The sequence below is a fragment of the Sipha flava genome, unplaced genomic scaffold, assembly GCF_003268045.1.
Source record: "Sipha flava isolate LNK unplaced genomic scaffold, YSA_version1 419_pilon_pilon, whole genome shotgun sequence".
NCBI classification, from domain to species: Eukaryota; Metazoa; Arthropoda; class Insecta; order Hemiptera; family Aphididae; genus Sipha; species Sipha flava.
Genome location: NW_020273143.1, coordinates 44,522 through 51,531, shown reverse-complemented (window position 1 = coordinate 51,531; position 7,010 = coordinate 44,522).

Genomic DNA, 7,010 nt, shown 5'->3' with positions numbered 1-7,010 from the left:
TTTGATCCCTCTTTTATATGGATTGATTGACGTCATTGGTCTTGTTGTTTCGGCATTTATTCCTTATTTAGCAATAGGCCATTGTTTGTTTGACCTATTTCATTAATCTGTAGATTACATATTTTAATGTATATCACTGGTTTATGTCCAATTAATTAAATGTAGTTTAAATGTGTTTCTGTGATATTGTGTTACGCACAATTCTTTTTATACATGTTTCTAGGAATATAGATTACATATTTTAATATATATTACTAGTTTAACTTAATCAAATATAGTTGTGCAATACCTATGATATTGTGTTACGCATAATTCTAATTATACATGTTTCTAGGAATATGTGATAGCCCACAACAATAGATTCATTTGTCTAACAGCTAATTTCATATTTGGTGCACCATCTGTTACCACTGCGACAACTTTATTAAATATATTCCATTTATGAAGTTCTTCAGTCATTATTTGTGATAGATATATACCAGTATGGCTGCTTTCTAATTTTTTTGTGCATAAAACTAAAGTTTTTAAAACTGTTTTACTAAGAAAGTGAACAGTCATGGTTAAATAAGAATCTGTGTTTAATGAAGTCCAAATATCTGTTGTAATTGCTACATCTATTGCTTCGTGTAGTAAAGCTTGTACTTTATTTTGCACAGACAAAAATATGTTTGGTATGATTGTCCTACTAAGGACTCTCCTACTAGGAATTTCAAATCTGTAAAAATTGTTTATTTTATTTTAATAATTTCATACAACTTACTAAATAAATATAAAAAGGCCAATACCATAAATGAAATGGGGCAGTGGATAGATATTAATATTTTTTGAAAATTAATTTATTACATGAATAAATGTTTTATATCTTATTATTATCAGAGTTCTGAACTTGATGAGTTAAATAAATTAAATATATTCATGTGCCTTCACTAATAAAATCTTAAATATGTATTTATATGGGAATAAACATGGTGGACTGATCAAAAGTAAGCATAAAACATTTTATTATCTAGTACTGCTCTCATGAAAAATAATAAAAATGTCAGGATACACCTTTATCCAATGAACCTTATTCAATCATAAAAATAAAGTATGGATATTCTGATATTTATAACTCAATTTTTATGTTTGATTACAACATATATATATAGTGAAACATTTGCTTTACTACTAGATTATTATTTATAATTAATACTATTTATATTCCAAATGCAATGCATGAAATTTCTACAACCATAAACTATGGCAATAGTGTAATAAATTATAATGTTGCATTGTTGTATACTTGTATAGCCAAATCATAAGTATAAATTATACATCCTAAGCAAAATTAAGTGTCGTGTCCCACGTACTTAGTTAACAATAATACTATGATCACCCTACATTATGAGACTATAGACAAATTAAATGTATTAAATACAAAATAATTGGATTAATTAAATTAACACATTGTCACACAAACGTCATACACCTACATAGAATTAAATGAGGAGACAAATTAATAATTATTAGAATAATACACAAAATATGTACAACATTGGCACTAGAAAACAGGCATAGTTAATATTTTATTTAGTAATGCTAGTAATAGTTATACTTAATTTTAACTTTTAATAAAAAAACATACACTATGAATAATTATCAGATTCAGAAGTTCAAGTAATTGGTGTACAAGACTCATCATCTGAACTTAAAATAACCCATAAGGGACTATGACCCTACCTATGAAATGGTAAATCTTTATTATCCTTAGATGAAATATTACAAACTCTGAAAATATGAACCATAGTTCTAATATAAATATTCAAATAGGACTTAAGAGTAAATAAATCAAATGATAAAATAAATAATAACAATGTAGGTAACAGCCAACAGGTACAATTATTACAATTATATTTATATTATTATCTAATATACATTTATAATAAATAATAATATTTAATATTATGTATTAATGTTTTTATTATAATTTATAATTTCCAATATATATTATCTATGCGTCCAGCAATGATAATAATCACAAAATTTAATTGTTGATAAGACCTCTGCTAGACTGAGAGGCATTGATAAAATCTGTTTTTCTCTCTTCCCCATTCCGACAAACTTCCTTAATATAGCAATGGCCTATCCATTCTTTATTATCAATGGTTCTGTGGTGACCCACAATATTGTTGTTAGTAACCGCGGTAACACGTCAGCTGCGTGTCCCCCTCCTTTCACATTTTATACGGTCGCACGCGCTGATCGTCGTCGGCCTCCATGAGCATTACCTCCGCCCATCTAGTCGCTCGTACGTTTTTTGCTCGACACGCATTTTTGCGATAACCTACAACTTATTATATTTTGTTTATAATTCTTGTCGTTTTATAATAAACGTACCTTTTAGCCTAACAGTCTTAGCGTTTTAAATATTGTTTCTTTTATTTAATTGGTATCGATATACACGAAACCAAATAGGTGACTTCGGATATTTTGTTAGACCATCTACGTCTGTACATTTTTTTTTCTCTCTCCTTTTATCTCCACGCGTTATGCAAGATTGGGGAGACGTTTGGTCGCTCGGCACCACCAACTCGAGTACCGACAATACGAACTCGAATACGAACGGGAGTGCGAACACGAATGTCTCGAACTCAGACATCGCGGGTGCTAATACAAACACCGGTGATTTTCCGTGTCCCCTCGCGCCTACTGATCCGTCGGCAAAAATGCCCTTAGACTTAACGCATTCGCATCCGTATGACTACCCGGATTTTGGAGCCATTTGTTTAGGTTCAACCTGTTGTGCGTTAACCATGTGCTTGCCGCGCTTGACGAAAATGGCGTGCGCACTATCGGAGATTTACTCGGCTCCAATGTTCAATATTCCGCAGTTAAAAGCCGTTTAATTACCGCATATGACGTCCCACAAGCCACGCGGTACCGTTGGATCATTCAACACGGAGGCATGGGTAATCGACGCCCCTCCCAGTTGTTGCGCGACATGCGTAGCGCGTTACCGAGCGGAGTCGGCGAGTCGACGCTAAAAGAGTTTTGGCGACCGAGTCGCGGACGCAAGCGTCGGTCATAACTTATCTGTCATTTCGCACGAAATCGACCGCCTGCATGCTATGGAAAATGCGATATCGGCACTCACCACACAGATTTTCGAGTTAATTTCCGTACAGACTGCGTAAAGTCGACCTGCTCACACCCAGGAAAGATCGCGCTCAAAATCTCGCAATCATTCAAAGTCCCGTACATACAATGACACATGATGTTTTTATCACATCATCTACGGAGCTGAGGCACGAAATTACCGTGAGTCGTGCGCATACAAGTCGGAAAACTGATGGAAGCAGCGGAAGCCAGTCCACCTCCCGCCGATCATCACGCCTACAGACTGTTCGTCAACGATGTCCATTCCGGCAGACGCTTTCTCATCGACTCCAGTGCCGAGATCTCCATTATATCACCAGACAACGGCCCACGCCGCACATCGGACATAGTGTTGAGCGCCGCGAACGGCACTCGTATTGCGACATACGGACCAAAAGGACTCCACTCAACCTCGGTTTCTCACGCGAATCCGTTTGGATTTTCGAGACAGCGGACGTCGCTCGACCGATAATTGGCGCACATTTTTTATATCACTTTGGCCTACTGGTTGACGTGCGACACAAGAGACTGATCGGCGCCGTCACCAACAAGTTCGTAAAAACTATCTCCATCGTGGACACCGTCGTAGATGCCGTTAAAGCCATACCTTTACCTCAAAAGTGGACTAATATTTTAAAAAGTTTCCCTAGTGTTACACGTGAGTCACCGGTCCCGGATAAGTTCCTACATCAAATCGAACACGAGCTCCACACCACCGGTTCCCCGTTATTTTCGCGCCCGCGCCGTCTACCACCGGATCGACACTGCATTGCGCGTCAAGAATTCGAGTACATGTGTCAAAAAGGCATCTGCCGATCATCTGCCAGCGCTTGGGCCAGCCCACTACTACTTGTACCAAAAAAGGACTGTGCCTTTCGACCATATGAAGATTATCAACGACTAAATGAAGTAACGAGAGCGGACCGTTACCCATTATCCCACCTTCATGATTTTACCGCGAATCTAGCAGGGAGCACGGTGTTTACTAAACTCGACTTAGTTCGAGCTTAACATCAAATACCTGTCGCCAAACTAGACATACCGAAGACGGCCGTAACGACACCGTTCGGCTTATTCGAATTTCCCGTAATGTGTTTTGGCTTGCGCAATGCCACACAGACATTTCAGCGTTTGATCCATGACATGTTGCGCGGATTAAATTTTGCATTCGCCTACATTGACGTATTAATCGCGCACGGAATCACGAGGAACATGAGCAGCACGTCCGCACGATCCTCGAACGTTGTCAAAGTTACGGTATCGCCATTAATCCTGTAAAGTGTGTTTTCGCCGTCGACTCATTAATTTTTTTGGGTCACAACTTCAACTAAGATATGTGCCGACCGACATCAGAACGCATCACGGCAATCAACGAATGGCCACTACCAGAAACAAAAAAAAGTTTGCAGAGATTTTTGGGTTCCGTAAACTTTTACCGACGCTTTATCCGAAACGCCGGGGAGCTGCAAGCACCGCTTTTCGACCTCACCACGCAGATAAAAAAACGCGACGGACCGTCATGAACAAATGAGACGCGCTAGCGGATACGGCAGAGCTAGTCCACCCGCTGCCCAACGTACCACTCCGTCTAAATACCGACGCTTCTAATACGGCCATAGGGGCTGTTTTCAAACAGTTTTACGATTAAAGCTGACGACCACTGGGATTCTACTCAAAAAAGGCTTACCGGACCCGAAAAAAAGTACAGAACACCTGATCGCGAACTGCTCGCCGCATACGCAAGTATACGCCATTTTCTACACTCGATCGAGGGACAACTTACCACTTTGTTTACTGATCACAAACCGCTGATCTATATATTCACTCATAAAACTGAAAAAAATATCGACCGCCAGATACGACATATCACATTTTTGTCACAGTATATAACATGTATCGAACATGTGCAAGGCGACAAGATGTAGTCCCAGACGCGTTATCAAGGTTGGGGAAGTTTCGACGACTCAAGTCATGTTGCCTGGTCTTAAGCAATGGTCTACCGACTAAGCCAATGACCACGAACTTCAAGACATCCTGTCCGGTGCCACAAAGAGTACGCTCAGGATTGAGCCACGTAATTGATTGAGCACCCCCGAAGGCACTATTTATCTCGACACCTCGACAAAACAGGCGCGTATGTACGAACCACTACAACACCGTCGCAAAGTGTTCAATGGGCTGCACGGCCAGGCCCAAGGAGAGGCCAGCGCTATGTCAGACCTAATTAAAACACGATACTGTTGGCCAGGTATGAATAGATAGATCAAGTACTAGACCAAATGCTGCATACAATGCCAACGCACTAAGGTATTGACACGGTCGTGTCACACGAATATCGTGATCTCACCCGTTACACCCCTTTGCCTTGGTGTCACCATTCGTTCGATTATCAATCGGGACGCCCGATAGATAATCGAACCAGTTTTCGGAGTCGGCGATGAGCCCCGAAGCGTTCACGGACGGTGTGACGACCGTCGAGAACGACGGCGGCGCTTGTCTGCTTTCTGCCGTCTTCGTGGCCTTTTACATTTTTACTTGTGGTTTACTTTTGTCTTTTTGACATTTGTTTCTTTTATATTTTTTGTTAAAATTATTTTATTGCCTTTTCTTTTATTATTATTATTTTTACAAAATAATAATTCGTGCTTATTATTATTAACATTATTAAGCAAAGTTTATTTTGTTGTATTGATTATTATTATTTCTTTTCTTATTAATATATATATATTTCATTTTTTTAATTTTTCTTTCTTTTTCTTTCTTTTAATTATTAATTTGTGGTGTGCATCGTGACAGTATTTAAACACACCGTTTCATCTATAATACCTTTCGCGTCTCCAGACCGCCGCTTTGGACACATACACGTCAATGAAGTTGGCCCACTGCCCTCATCCGACAGCTACAAGTACTTATTAACGTTCGTGGACCGATACACGCACTGGCCGGAGGCATGGCCTATCAACAATATGTCAACATACGCTGTCGCGACTATCCTAACGACGCATTGGATTTTCCGTTTCGGCGTCTTCGACGTGGTGACGAATGACTAGGGTCGCCAGTTCGAGTCTGAACTGTTCACCACTCTCACGGCGAACCTCGGCATCCAGCATCTTAGAACATCACCCTACCATTCCCAGGCCAATGGTATGGTAGAGAGGTTTCACAGGACTTTAAAACCTGCACTGACAGCACAAGACACCGTGAAATGGAGTTTACTCCCTATCTTGTTGCTGGCACTTCGGAACTCAATCAAGCCAGATATCGGTTACTCTCCTGTAGAGATGGTATACGGTATGCGTATTAACAAAGGCTCTATAGCCCCAGCGCCGCATATTAATACGCGCATTTCATTGGCCCATTTAAATTTTGCGCCAACATATTAATTATTATCAATTATTTATCATCAGCAAGAATCTTGCCAAGAATCTTTATAGTATTATCAATTATTTAAGTAAACATAATATACATTTTTTTTGTGAAGCTACGATTGTAGTGTAAAGGTGTCTTAAAGGTGTTTAATAATGATAATTATTAAGATATATTAAATTAAAGATATAATAAATAATATATAATATAATAATTATATATAATACAATATATCAATATTAATTAATAATAAAAGCAGTGTTACTAAATAATTAGTAGGTATCCTTGTATTGTATCAACTATTATAAACAAAAACAAGGTTTTATTATTTGAAATTTGTAACCCAAAACAATTTGTCTGTATCACAATAATTATTATTATATTATCGTAAATCGTTATTATTGAAATAATATTATAATTTATTTTTATTGAATTTAAAATGATTCAGGAAGTAATGGTCATAATACTGCCATTCAGATTTTGTTTTAAAGCAATTTCAAAATGTTCTG